At 42.8% G+C, this 15321-nt stretch overlaps 1 protein-coding gene across 10 annotated transcripts in view; it reads left to right on the top strand.

Moving 5' to 3' along the window:
* Positions 1-11136: 11136 nt before the first annotated feature.
* Positions 11137-15321, top strand: part of Als2 (alsin Rho guanine nucleotide exchange factor ALS2) — a 91593-nt gene continuing 87408 nt past the window's right edge. For all 10 annotated transcript variants that reach the window (XR_012447330.1, XR_012447331.1, XR_012447332.1 and 7 more), the window contains exon 1: positions 11137-11237. The gene's annotated coding sequence lies outside the window, so the exon portion shown is untranslated. The remainder of the gene's footprint in view (positions 11238-15321) is intronic.

Genomic DNA, 15321 nt, shown 5'->3' with positions numbered 1-15321 from the left:
GAGGGAGGAAAGAAGGAAAGAGATGTATTTAACTCTCAGTTCTGGAGATTCAAGGGCATGGCACCAGCATTGCTCAACTCTGGTGAGGATCTCATGTCACATGGTAGCAGTGCAAGGAGTGGGAGAGATCACATTACCACACAAGAAGTCAGAGAGAGTGATTCGGGGCCACGCTAAGGCTTTTCTTTTAACAATTTTCTCCAGCAAGAACTTCTCCAGGAAACCAGCTTTCCCTTCTGAAAGCAGGACCTCCAAGGACATCAACTCTTTCTTATCTGCACGTTCCTCCTAGGTAATGTCATCAATTCAACCCCTTGGCTTTGAATAGCACCTATATACAACTCTCAAATCTCTATCCCCACTCCCAACTTCTCCATAGAACACCAACTGCCAATTTGACATCTCCACTTGACTAAAAGGTGTCCCGTGTTTAATATGTAGAGAACCAATATACTTCTCCTAGGATACTCCAGTTCAGAAAATGGAATCCCCACCCATCAGTTGCTTGAAAAGGCAGCAGACAAACGAAGCCTTATGTGCAAATCCCTCAATCGTGTCAATTCTACCTCCTGAGAACAGCCGCAGTGTGTCTATCTAATTCTGTACTCACTGCTGACTCCCTAATCCAAGATGCCATTACCTCTCATGCAGTTCAATGCAGTGTTTTCTTCCTGGTTTCCCTGCTTTCATCCTAACGCTCCCATAATCTACTGAGTCCTAATGAACTTATACAAAAGTTCATCTAATTAGAGCTTACCCCTTGAGCAAACAGCTTTTTTAAACATTGTGTGTAATGAAATGGGAAATAGATTTAAATCATGAGCCAGAATGAACTTTCAAAAATTTAAGCCAGATCAGGTCATTCTCCCCTTTACAACTTTCTCATATATTTAGAATAAAATACAACTTCACACCCTGGCCTACCAAACCTTCCATGATCACTGCAAAGTCTTTTATATTGCTCTTACCTCTTATAAACACTGTCAGCTATTTGTGTCTTCTTTCTGTTTCTCAAACTCAAGTTCTTTCTGCCCTTAAGAGAACTCAGCAGGATCCTTCTCATCTGTCCATCTCTAAATAGAGGGATGTCTCTATCAGGCCTTGGCTACTTTTCTTTTAACAACTTCCAAAACTTTATCTCCAGTACTGACCTTCCTCCTCAACACAAGACCCTATCTTCAACTGCCTGTTTGACACATCCATTCGGATGTATAATAGCCATATAAAATATATAACATGTCTAACGTGAAAACTTAATACTTCCTCCTTACATCCTCAAACTACTCTTTTCCTATCTTTCCCATCTCAGTGTTAAATGAAAATTATGGGAAGAACTATTTGAATCAGGCTTCTGCACTGGGCTCCCACTGACAAGGCTACAAAAATCAAGAATCAGTGAAGCTAAAATGACTGAAACTAAGCTGTTTATCTGACCTTTGGAGAAATCAGGATTAGAGAGATAACAGATAAATTCCCCAAGTAAGTTAATCTTTATACAAAAGAAGTAATCTAGATGATGGAGGCATAGCTCTGTGATAGAGCATTTGCCTAGTATGAGCCAAGGCCCTGGTTTTAGCCCCAGTATGGTGGGGGTGGGGGAGGTAAGGAGGGAGGGGTATAAAGGGTTATAATCTGATGTTAGCTAATTGGTTATTTTCTTATTGTTCAGTCATCCTGTCCCCACCTTACAAGGAAGTTGACTCTGAAATGCCCAATCCATTTTCAATTATTTTGTTTCTGTTTATTTTATTATTTAGCCATACTGGGGTTTTGAACCCAGGGCCTTGAGCCTGCTAAGCAGGTGCTCTCCTGGTTGAGCCACACCCAGCCCTATAAAGTGGATTTTTGAGGCAGGGAGATGAAATAGGAGTTTGCTCCATCCCTTTCACCATCAACCTGGTATTGTAGTACCTCTAGGAATGGCATACCCCAAAAAGTGGAACGGAAAGGTTTTAAACCAAGTTATTATTTTGTCCTTTGACATAGAAAGTGATAGTTTGTTTTTGTTACCAGATTGGGGGTTCCTTCAACTTCCCAGTTTTCACTTAAAATCACAGGTACTTGAAATCCACAAACATGAAAAGAATTTCAAGGTGTCTCACAACAGGGAGTCTCACAAGAAGGAAGTTTTAGCAAAGATTTATTTTAGTAAGACAGAATGAAAGTAGAGAGAATTGTAGTAAAAAAAAGGGAGAAACATTTCCAGTTCCCCACACAGGAAATGGGAGTAAAGACTCCAAAAGATGGCTCTTTTTTGGGGGGTGGGGGGGTGGGGGAGTGAAACGGGTTTGAACTCAGGATTTCATGCTTGCAAAGCAGGCACTCCACTGTTTGAGCCACACCTCCAGTCCTTTTCAGGACTGAGGTTTCAAAACCTTTTCAGTTTTTACTTCCTTGGTGCAATGTCTGTGTGGGGTTCTTTTAATATTTATTTTAAAATGATATAATTTTGGCCGGGCACGGATGGCCCACACCTGTAATCCTAACTACTCAGGAGGAAGAGATCAGGAGGACCTCTGAAACTTCCTACAGAGAATAGAGGAGGCATACAGGACCGACTGCCCCTCCAAATGAGGACAGTTACCTACAGTGATGGGGCTGCACCCTGGAGCTCGAGTAATCATCTCATGGGAACCAGATTGCTCCTCAAGTGATGACAGCGATGACATCTTCTCTGGAACTCCTCTCAGAACTCTCAGACTGAGATAATGGTCAAGCAGAAAAACCTGTGACCAGGAATGTTTAACTATGCATACCTTTGTCCCCTCCTCTAGTTCCTTTGTCTACTTAAACCTGTAGCCCATGTCTGTATCCCCGAAGATTCCTTGATTTTCCTTCTCATACTGATGACCATTGGCCCATGTGTATTTAACTGCACAAAGGCTAAATTTCTTTATACAGGTCATCACTCAAAACCACATCGACAACATACTCATGCCTCGACAGGTCAGATACCAAAGACTAAGAAACATCAACACCCCAACTCTGGGCTTGGTGGAGTGGCTCAAGCTGTACAGCACCTGCCTAGCAAGCATGAGGCCCTGAGCTCAAACCCCAGTACCACCAAAAGCAAAACAGAAAACCCCCCCACAAAAAAAAACCACAAAAAACCAAAAAACAAAACACCCCACCTCAGCAAGAAGCAGCCAAAGAATAAGAGGATGCTTCAGATCCTACCATCATCCTTGCTTGCCCATCTTTAAAAAAAAAAAAATAGCAAGAGACAGGAAAGTTAGCTTAATACCAGCCATTTCAAATGACTTAGATATTGCAAGCCCAGGCTGAGGACCCCTAGCAGCACAAATATCCTGTTTGACAGGAATGTGACTTAATCGAACAGCTGCTATCCTAGCAACAGCTAATCACAAGAATTTCCCCCCACCCAGAGTAGCACGTAGGCACTGCCTCAACCTATAAACATCTCAGTCCGTGAGCTCTGCCTTTGACTGGTGTCCCCCTCAGTAGGTTCCTGAAAAAACCTATGTTGTTATTTGTTGACCTACCTCTCTCCATTTCTTTTCTTGCCACTCCTGAACCTAACAATATATATACAGAGAGGGTGCACTGGAATTACAGGTGTGCACTGTACACCTGGCCACATATAGCATTTGCTGTGTGCCAGGTATCATTCTAAGTGCTTCACATATATCACATCAGTTAGTCCTCACGTCATCTCTCAAGTAGGTCATGTGACTATCTCTGTTTTAAGGATGAGGAAACCAAAGCATACAGAGTTTAAATAATTTGCATCAAGGTCATGAAGCCAAGTGCTGGAGCTGAAATTTGACTGTAGGTTCTCTGGCTCCAGCATGCGATTTCAGTTACTCCCCCACTTTGCCTCTTTTATAGCCCTGGTCATGCCTACTTTATTATTTAGTTATTTATTTTTGAGGTACTGGGGCTTGAACTCAGGACCTTCACCTTGAGCCACTTCACCAGCCCTTTTCCGTGAAGGGTTTTTCAAGATAGGGTCTCGTGAACTATTTGCCCAGGCTGGCTTTGAACTGTGATCCTCCTGATCTCTGCCTCCTGAGTAGCTAGGATTACAGGTGTGAATCACCGGCACCCAGCCCATAGCCTACTTTATTTATTATCTCACATTCTTCCAGCTTGTTTCAGTCATTACTGTGTAGTCAACCATACCAAACTTGTCGCTTAAAGCGACAACTTATTATGTCTCAGAAACTGGGTCAGGAATTCAGACTGGACTTGTTGAGGCTGTTTTTCTGCCCCATTTTGCATTGGCTGATGTCACTCAACTGCATTTGACTGGTGACTAGGTTGGCCTGGAAGGTCTCAGAAAGCTGCACTCACATGTCTGGCACCTCAGGGCTCCTCCAGGTGGCCTGTTCACATTGTTCCTTATCAATCTGGAGTATAGCTGAAGATTCTTTAGGACATAGCAGCTGGTTTCTAAGAGAGGGATATGGAAGCTACCATATTGCCTCAAGTCTTTTTAAAATTTTTTGGTACTGGGTTTTGAACTCAAGGCCTGCACCTTGAGCTACTCCACCAACCCTTTTCTGTCATGGGTTTTTTTGAGATAGGGTCTCTTGCACTATTTGCCCAGGCTGGCTTTGAACCACGATCCTCATGATCTCTGCTTCCTGAGTTGCTAGGATTACAGGCGTGAGCCACTGATACCTGGTTTAAAAGCATATACTTAACTATATAAGAAATTGACATACCATCTTCCAAAGTGTAACATTTTATATTTCCATCGGCAATTAAAGTCTTGATTCACAAGTTCCAGAACTTAATTTCTGTCATAATCTATCAGTTAAAAAAAAAAATCATGAGGGTAACCCATATTCAGAGAGAGAAGGATAAGTCTCTCTTTCTTGATGTTAAGAATGGCATTTGTATGCATGGAGAGGGACTGATGGATGTTACCTCTGGAGACATACTCCACACTACAAAGCATAAGTCATGGTACTTTTTTTTTTGTGTGTGTGCCATTCTGGAGTTTGAACTTAGCTTACTGCTTGTTAGGCAGGCATTCTACCACTTGAGCCACTCCACCAGTCCAATAATGGTCATTCTAAATAAGATGAGCTGGTATCTGATGTGGAGGAGGCCTCCATCTTAAGGAAATATGGGAGATAAAGGAATACCAAGAAACAGATGGTGGGGGTGGGGTGGGGTGTGGGGGTGGGGGTGTGGGGTGGGGGTTGGGGGGTGTGGGGTGGGGGTGGGGGGGGTGGATCCAGCCTCCTAGGCGGTTCAAATGAAATAGAGATCCAGATCCCTGCACAAGAAATTCAAACCATAAACCCAGGAAGAGACAACCAATCAGCATGATCTGCAAAATTGGAGATCGCCAATCAAAAGTGGCCTAGCCTGACGTATAAAATTTACTCTAAACCCTGCCTCAGTGCCCTATGCCCCTTTGTGCAGTGATTCACCATCATCTCCTCCTTTAATGGCATTCTAATAAATCTTTTTCAGGGCTGGTGGATCAAATGGTAGAGTACCTGCCTAGTAAGCGTGAGGCCTTGAAGTCAAACCTCAGTACCACCAAAAAAAAAAAACCCAAAAACTTTGCTTTTTCCTGTTTTCTGTCTCTATAAATTCTTTTACTAACCAGTGGCTCCCCAACCCCCATGACATCTCATTGTGGTTCTGATTTGCATTTCCCTGATGATTAGTGATGTTGAGTATTCTTTTTACATACCTGTTGGCTCTTTGTATATCTACTTAGGTCTGTTGGCCTATTTTTGGGGGGAAGGGGGTGACAGTACTGGAGTTCAGGATTTTTTGTTTTCAAACCATTTGAACCATGCCCTCTGCCCTATTGTACTTTCTTTTTTTGGCAGTACTGGATCTTGAACTCAGGTCAGGGCCTCATGCTTGCTAGGCAGATGCTTTACCACTTGAGTCACTCCACCAGCCCCCTATTATCCATTTTAAAACTGGATTATTTGTGTTTTTGTTATTGAGTTTTTTGAGTTCCTAATATACTCTGGATCTCAACCCTTTGTCAGATGATACTTTGCAAATGTTTTTTCCCATGCTATAGATTATTCTCCACTCTGTTGATTGCTTTTTTTAAATAAATTTTTTATTAGGATATATTCATTATGGGGGGGAGGGGGCGGATTTGTAGTAACAATTCCGATTAGTCTTATGTTGTACATTATTTACATCTCCCCCATCATTTCTCCCCCACAGGACCCCCACCATTGGTTTTCTTTGTTGTGCAAAAAATTTTTAGTTTGATGTAACTTAGATCTAAATTTTTGCTTTTGATGTCTTATCCAAAATATCTTTGCTCATTTGAACATCAGGAAGTGTTTCTCCTGTTTTCTTCTAGTAATTTCATGGTTTTGGGTCTTACACTTAAATCTTTCATCCATTTTGAGTTGGTTTTCAGACATTGTGAGAAGTAGAAGTCTGATTTCATTCTGCATGTAGCTATCCAATTTTACCAGCACCATTTATTAAAGAGATTATCCTTTTCCCAGTGCATGTTCTTAGCACTTCTGTCAAAAGTCAGTTGGTTTATGCTAGGCACTCAGGAGTTCAAGGCTCCAGGCCAACATGGGCTACTTAGTGACACCTTGCCTCAAAAAACAAAACAATCACACTCCCACCCAACCGAATCAAATCAAAATCAGTTGGTTATAGATGCTTGGGTTTATTGCCAGGCTCTTTATTCTGCTCCAATTGTCTATGTGTCTAGTTTGAAGCACTACCACGCTGCTTTGATTGCTATAGCTTTATTGTATATTTTGAAGTCAGGTAGTGTATTTGTTTTGTTCTCTCTCTCTCTCTCGTCTTGTTATGTAGACCAGAATAGCAAGCCTTGAATTTTTGATACTCTTCTCTCAGCCCTCAGAGTTCTGGGGATTATAGGTGTGCACCACCATGCCTGGCTTCTCTTTTCTTTTGTTTTCTGGTGCTGGGGTTTGAAACCAGGGCCTTGCGTATGACAGGCAAGCATCCTACCACTGAGCTGCATCCCCAGCCATTATATCCGTTTTCATGTTTAAAAGTTTTATTTTTCATGTTTAAAAGTTTTATTTATTTTTATTTATTTAAAAAATTTTTTTTATTGTTTTATTATTCATATGTGCATACCATGCTTGGGTCATTTCTCCCCCTGCCCCCACCCCTCATGTTTAAAAGTTTTAGAAGTAAGTCTTTAAAAATCAGGATTAAATCAAAGAGCACAAAATGACACAGAAGAAAAAGTTTTCCTCACTCTCATTCCTAATTCTCCTCCCCAGTGGCAGCCATTCTTAAATGTATCCTTTCAGAGCTAATATATGCAGATACAAGGATGAGAATATATGCCATGTGTCTCTAAACTACCTACCTCTCTCCTGTAAAGCCACATAGGTAACACGCATAGGTAATTGAGAGTCCCCCACACAGCTCAATATGAAGCTTTCCCGCTCTTAACAGCATAACTTCCAGGTCGGTACACACGGATCACCCTCTTTCTTTCAGCTTCATTGTCCTTTGCAGCACTGAGGATGGACGCTGGGCCTTGAGCTTGCAAGGCAAGTGCCTTAAGAGCCACACTCTCAGTCCTTTCGTGTTGCAACCCAGAATTTCCCAGCTACTTTCCCTGAGGACAGAACTTAGCCATATTCCCTTGGCAGTGCAGAGGGAAAATAGTGAAAACAATGACAGTGACCCTTCAAAGTGTAGGGTCTGACAAACTCTAAAGTTGGTACAGGAAAGAGTAGGAAATACTCTGGAATTAATAGGTATAGGCAAGAACTTTCTCAATGGAACCCCAGCAGCACAGCAACTAAGAGATAGCATAGATAAATGGGACTGCAAAAACTAAAAAGCTTCTGCTCAACAAAAGAAATGGTCTCTAAACTGAAGAGAACACCCACAGAGTGGAAGAAAATATTTGCCAGCTACACATCAGACAAAGGACTGATAACCAGAATATATAGGGAACTTAAAAAACTAAATACTCCCAAAATTAATGAACCAATAAAGAAATGGGCAAGTGAATTAAACAGAACTTTCTCAAAAGAACAAATTCAAATGGCCAAAAAACACATGAAAAAATGCTCACCATCTCTAGCAATAAAGGAAATGCAAATTAAAACCACACTGAGATTCCACCTCACCCCTGTTAGAATAGCCATCATTAGCAACACCACCACCAACAGGTGTTGGCGAGGATGAGGGGAAAAAGGAACCCTCTTACACTGCTGGTGGGAATGTAAACTAGTACAACCACTCTAGAAAAAAATTGGAGGCTACTTAAAAAGCTAAACATTGATCTACCATTTGATCCAGCAATACCACTCTTGGGGATATACCCAAAAGACTGTGACACAGGTTACTCCAGAGGCACCTGCACACCCATGTTTATTGCAGCACTATTCACAATAGCCAAGTTATGGAAACAGCCAAGATGCCCCGCTACTGATGAATGGATTAAGAAAATGTGGTATTTATACACAATGGAATTTTATGCAGCCATGAAGAAGAACGAAATGTTATCATTCGCTGGTAAATGGATGGAATTGGAGAACATCATTCAGAGTGAGGTTAGCCTGGCCCAAAAGACCAAAAATACTATGTTCTCCCTCATATGTGGACATTAGATCAAGGGCAAACACAACAAGGGGATTGGACTTTGAGCACATGATAAAAGCGAGAGCACACAAGGGAGGTGTGAGGATAGATAAGACACCTAAAAAATTAGCTAGCATTTGTTGTCCTCAACACAGAGAAACTAAAGCAGATACCTGAAAAGCAACTGAGGCCAATAGGAGAAGGGGACCAGGAACTAGAGAAAAGGTTAGATGAAAAAGAATTAACCTAGAAGGTAACACACACGCACAGGAAATTAATGTGAGTCAACTCCCTGTATAGCTATCCTTATCTCAACCAGCAAAAACCCTGTTCCTTCCTATTATTGCTTATACTCTCTCCAACAAAATTACAGATAAGGGCAAAGTAGTTTCTGCTGGGTACTGGGGGGGTTGGAAGGAGAGGGAGGGGGCGGAGTGGGTGGTAAGGGAGGGGGTGGGGGCAGGGGGGAGAAATGACCCAAGCATTGTATGCACATATGAATAATAAAAATAAAATAAATAAATAAATAAATAAAAATAAAGTGTAGGGTCTGGGAGCTCACCATTAGTCTCCTGGCTGGCTCACCAAACGTTCACAGCAAAAAAACAGTGTTTTCAGAAGACCTTGGTCCTTGCGTTCTGTGGGTGTTAATGGGGTTTATTAAAAGTTAGGGTAAGGGAAATACAGAGGGAGCATGGTGGGGTACAGGTGGAGTACACGTGGAGTCTGCTGACAGAGTATGTTTTTTTTTTCCAGATGCTTTTAAAACCTCCACTAACCCAAGGGGACAGCAGACCCAGGAGGTTCCCACCCAATAATGAATATGGGGAGGGGCATGGCAGTTCCCAGCCAAGTGAGTGTGGTCTGGGTCGTCCCTGGGCAACCTACATGAGCCCCAAACTTTTCCTACTTCTAGCCTGCCTCAGTGGGGTCTCCCTAACTTTGCCTGGGCTGGCCCCAACTGTGATCTTCCTACCTCTGTCTCCTGAGTATCTAGGATTACAGGGATGCTCCAACATGCCTGTAATCCTCTTTCTTTAATCGGACAGAATAGTTCCATTGTAGGACCATATCATTAGATTCCAAAATTAGGAGATGACTATTGCTTTCAGTAGACGTGAAAAAGTAGAGAATTGCAGATTGGGGTGAGGAAGACAGAGGTCAGAAAGTGGAAGTAGTGTTGGCATTGGTGGTTCACATCTGCAATCCTAGCCACTCAGGAGGCAGAGATTAGAAAGATCATGGTTTAAAGCCAGTCTGGGCAAATAGTTCTCAAGACCCTATCTGGAAAATATTCAACACAAAACAGAACTGGTGGAGTGGCTCAAGTGGTAGAGTGCCTGCCTAGCAAGCCTGAGGCCCTGAGCTCAAACCCCAGTACTGAAAAAAAAAAAAAGTGGAAGTAGAAAATTAGGTTGCACAGCAAAACTGCTTCTTAGGAGATGGAGAGGGCTCGGGTTGCAGGTAGATTGTATTAGTGGTTGCTAGAAATTAAGGAAATTCAACTCTCACGTCACTTGGAGATGTAGGAGACGAAGTTTCTCATTTTTTCCCAAGTGGGTAGGAGGATAGAAATAATGAAGTTGGGAGAGTGGAGGGCTGGGAATAGCAGGGAGGCCGGCAGGCGGTAGTCTGAGTAGCATGTGTACAGATGACTGTTTTGGGCTCGGCAATATTGGCTGGCTGCGTGGACGTCCCGAGTGGGGCCATTCTCAGGGTTGTGCGATTTTCTGCACTAGTGCAGGAGTGAATGAGGTTGGTTGTCGCAGAATAACAGTTTTCTAGCTGGGCGGAGCACTGGGAAGGCAGCTGAGTTGAGGCCGTGAAGGAGATAGACCCTGACCACACATCTGTCATCCACGTTTAAATATAGGCTTGCAGGTCCAGCCATGCACACTGCCTAGAAGCAGAGTTCGTACTCACTGTGTGCCAAGAAGGGAGGACTTGGGGGTGCAGGCGGGGTGGGGATGGGGCTGAGGCTGAGACTTGTGTGGGGTAAGCAAACGAATTTTACTCAGACTGTATCCTGGGGAGCCCTGCGGGTATCATACGGGAGGATAATTTATTTCTTCCTATCTTACTCGATAATTTTGGTTGGGGTGACCTCGGAGCAGAAAACAACCTCCGAATGATTTAAATCTAGACCAACAAGTGAAGGCACCGGGACACAGGAGCGCCGCGAGGCGATGACGTCATTCGAAAGGAGGGCGGAAGCGATCACGGTTACAGTACCATCTAAAAAGGTAGTTTGAAGGTATTTCAGGGTTTTTACTTTTATACTTCCATCTCTTCCAATTTGAAGTGGTAATAAAATGACTACAGGATCACCCCACACCGTCACGGCCGCCCGTCGCTATGGAAACCTACGGATCCGTAGGCTGGAGGACTCACGTCACCACTAAAGCGCGTCCTAGGACTAGTGGTCGCGCCTAGGCTCAGCGAGGAGCAATGCCCTTAAGATGAGAATGCCGCCTTCAGTGCCTAACGCAGTCCGAGTAATTTTGATCCCTACCGGACGCCGTCAATAGTCTCCCACTCTAATCCCGCCTACTTCGGTGCAATCTCCCCCCGCCCCTTCGCCCCGCCCCCGCCGGAGGCCCCGCCCCCCGCGAATCAGCTGATCTCGCGAATCCGAGAGGCTGTCGGGCTCGCGCAGGAGGCTGAGCGCCGTGCTGTCCGCGGGGCGTCAGGTGAGTTAGCGCGGGTCCCCTGGCCGCCCTGGGCTTCTGAGGGGTGACCGGCCGGGACCTCGTGAGCGCGGGAGGTTGGGGTCCGGGGGCGAGGCGGAGGCTCAGGCCGAGGCCCGGGAGCGCGTTGCGGTGGCCTGCGGGGACAGCGCCGTGTCTTCCCAGCCCCGTGTCCCGCCGACAGCGCTGCCTGTGGTGGAGCCCCGGACGCGATCCCCTGACTCCGGCCCGGGCCCCAGTTCTCCCACTCGCCTCGGTGCCACCCTCCTCAGTCCTGGCGTCCCTGCAGGGGTCGCAGCTTGAAATGCTACCTGCCCCCCTCTTCCCGCCTCCACCCACGCCGCTTTCCACAATTCATTCACGAGAATTTACCGGGTGCCAGGCAAATAAAGCGGGGTCCGCGACCAGGATCCTGGGTGAGTGTCCGAGGCGGGTTTGGCCAGGGTGCACATCGCGGTGAAGCGTGGACAGAGTTTTGGTGGCTTGAGAAGACGATTGAGGAAACAGAAAGTGACTTTGATGTTAGTAATTAGTACTTTAGCCAAGTCCTTTAGTGTGTCCAGTGATTGATCCATCGAGGATAAGCTGAGAGGCGTCTTGAAGACAGGACAGGAACGTAGGGGCCATGGTGAAAAAGTGGTCCTCCCGCCGGCGTTGGTCCCGTTTGGCTGGCTAGTAGGGCTCCTTTGGGGACCAGCAATCGCAGGCTATGGAAGCCAGCTGCTTAGGACTCTGTGATGAGAGAAGAGGACAATCACACCGGGTGAAGTGGCGTATCCAAGAGCAGCATTTTCTTTCTGATTTAGGTTGGAGAAGAAAGTAACTCCTGTCCCCAAAGGTAGATCTGTTGCTCTTTTTTTTTTGTGGGCGGCTGTCAGTGTTCTTTGAACAACTATAAGGAATGAGAGTGCCTGATGTATGTTTATTCTGAGCATAAAAACTTAAGCAAAAGTAATTTTTTTCTATTATATGCTTATGAGTTGGGATCACCACTTGATTTTTGAGTTAATGAATACTTAGTTTATAGCAGTGAAAAATTTGCTTTTGCAATAAATTGCAATATTTTAACTTTAATAATAAAAGCATAGTGGTTAAGATTCTAGGTTTTGGGTCTGGACATACCCAGAGTTACATCCACTTCCATCTTTGTGCGAATTAATGAACCTCTTTGCCTCAGTTTCTTGATCTGTAAATTGGGGATAGAATACTTTCCTCATATTAGTACCTTTACATGTTGTAATGGTTCACATATCATATTTATTACAATGCCTGGATCCTGGTAAATATTCAGTGCATATTAACTTTCTTTAACTTTTATTTAATTAATTTATTTATTGAGACAAGATGTCACTATATATAGCCCAAGCTGGCCTGAATCTCATTATGTAGCCTAGGCTGGCTTACAACTCACAATCCTCCTGTCTCAGCTTTCTGGAGTGCTGAGATCATAGGTGTGTACCACCATGCTGGGCTCAGTACATGTTAACTCTTTTTATAATAGTAGGTTGTTCTTCCACTGCATAATGAGCTAAACTAATTTTCCCCTAAATGATAGAAAAGTTAACTTATGTTTTAGTGGAATAACTATAGTTCACTTTTTTAAATCAAGGAAAGTTTTCCAGATAATTTTATGATACTTATATTTAGAGAAAATACGATTTCAGGTTGGTCTGTAAAAACTTTGGTATTCCATAAGGGCATTTTGATGTGTTAAAAAAAAAAAAGTATGACTACTATTGGCAGATTCAAGGTTCACAGTTGTAGCAAGAAAAATTCAAAGCTGATCAGGCACTGATGGCTCACCAGGTACTCTGAAGGCAGAGATCAGGAGGATTGCAGTTTGAGGCCAGCCCAGGCAAATAGTTCCGAGAGACCATATCCCGAAAATACCCAACACAAAAAAGGACTGGCAGAGTGGCTCAAGTGGGAGGGTGCCTGCATAGCAAGCATGAGGTCCTGAGTTCAAACCCCAATACCACAAAAAAAAAAAAGAAAAATTAAGGCTGTTTCACAATGCTACAAATTTAAGTGATAATGATCCAGAAAATTAATTTAGGCAGTATTTCGGTTTCAGAATTTAGACTGCCATTTAGAACACTTTGGGCTTTTTTTTTTTTTTGACACTCTCACTATGTAGCCCAGGCTGGGCTGATATTCTCTCTCTCTGTCTTTTGTTTTTTCCTTGGCGGTACTGGGGTTTGAACTCAGGGGCCTCATGCTTGCTGGGCGGGCTCTCTCCCATATGAGGAACTCCACTATCTTCTGTGTTGGACATTTTTGAGTTAGGGTCTTTTGAACTAATTGCCCAGGCTGGCTTAGAACCAGGATCCTCCTGATCTCTGGCTGCTGAGTAGTTAAGATTATAGGCGTGAGCTACTGGTGCCTGGATTTTTTATTGTTGTTGTTGTTAAGATTCCTTTTGTTTTGTTTTTGTGGTGCTGGGGATCAAACAAACCTAGGGCCTTGTGAATGCTAGGCAAGCGCTCTATCTATCACTGAGGTGCATCTTCATCTGACTTAGTCTTGATTATCCTGCCTCAGCTCCTTAGTGCTGATTATACTTGGGACTCAGAGTGCATGTACCACCATGACTGGTCACATTTTGGACATTTGAGTGTTTAAGAAGCAAAGGGTGTGTTAAGAACTCCAGAGTCCTGATTTTAGTTATTGTGTGATTAGGTGGAAAGAGTACATTAATCTGCCTTTTTATGAAAAGCATGTGTTTAAAGCAGTAACTGTGGGTCCCTTTTAAAGAATAACACTGGCTTGCAACAAACTTCTATAATTTTGTATTCATGTGAGACTAGATAAGAGTTGAAACACTATGAAGGAAGGTAGAGTGGTGATTTTTGAGATCGTATAAGAAGGCCTGCTTTGATGCAGTCACTGTGAGGAATGCTGTGAGGTTTTCAGTGATTTCTAAATCTCTTTTTATAATTTTGCATAGTTAAGTCTACCATATACCATCTATATTAAGAGATGTTGATTTTCTTGATAGGGTTTTTTTTTAACAAATTATTTTTCTTTTAACCCTTAATAACAAAGTAATAGATTTTGTAAGGTGTCAATCCTTGAGAAAGTATTTGGTACCTATAAATAAAATAGCAACAAACTATGACTTGGTTCTTTTTAGTATTGCACCCATTTTCCTATCTGTATCCCCTGTTGCTCAGGATATATGATGGTGTTGTCTGTAGCTTATGAGTCGATGTTTGCCTGCATATAGATGTACTATTGATCCACATGGGTAGATGTTATATTTAAGTCAGTGAGGTATTGCATACTTTTTTTTTTTTTTTTGGCTATCGTACAGTTTTTTCAGATTTGAAGAAAATATCCAGTTCTCTTAACTCTTATGAGAAAAAGACTGGGGCCTTTTGGTAGAAGTTCATTTTGCTGCCAGCGAATTATACCCGGAGAGATTAGCTTTAGCCTCATTAAGCCCACAAATTGACCAACTCATGTCTTCCTTAATTATCATGTTATTTAAATATTTTTCTTCTGAGTCATTATACAGGTCTTCAGTTCATTTGTCTCTATATGAGGAAGATGGTAGTGTAGACCTAGACCTAATGATGGCCTCTGGGGGGGCTAACATTCACTCCAGGGTTCTTTTCTTACACGGCCTAAGTTTTTGTGGGGCCAATTTCTTATCTAAACTTGAGGCAGTTTTCCAAACAAACATGTAACAAGGGTGGTTATAGCAGCTCTTGAAATAGCAATAAAGTAGATCAATCCAACTGTACATTAGTAGGAAAATGGATAAACTGGTTTATTCATGCAATTGACTACTTACCTGTTACTAAAAAGGAATGAATTACATCTATAGGTATCAACATGGATACGTTGCAAGTACATATTTGAAAAAAGCAAGTTGTCAAAGAATATATACGATAAGATATGTTTATGTACAGTTTTAAAACAATATAATAGCATACATTGTTTATTGATACATATCTAATGAAAGTACATAAAAGTATAAGAACCTACTTATAGTTTTACTGAGATATATTTTTAGTAAAGTGGATAACAGAATGGAGCTCCTTCAACCCTATCTATAACTTTTTCTCTTTTAAAGAGCGGAAGC

This window comes from Castor canadensis, chromosome 4 (genome assembly GCF_047511655.1).
Source record: "Castor canadensis chromosome 4, mCasCan1.hap1v2, whole genome shotgun sequence".
Lineage (NCBI taxonomy): Eukaryota > Metazoa > Chordata > Mammalia > Rodentia > Castoridae > Castor > Castor canadensis.
The sequence above is the reverse complement of the archived record's forward strand: the minus strand, read 5'-3'. Positions and strand labels throughout refer to the sequence as shown.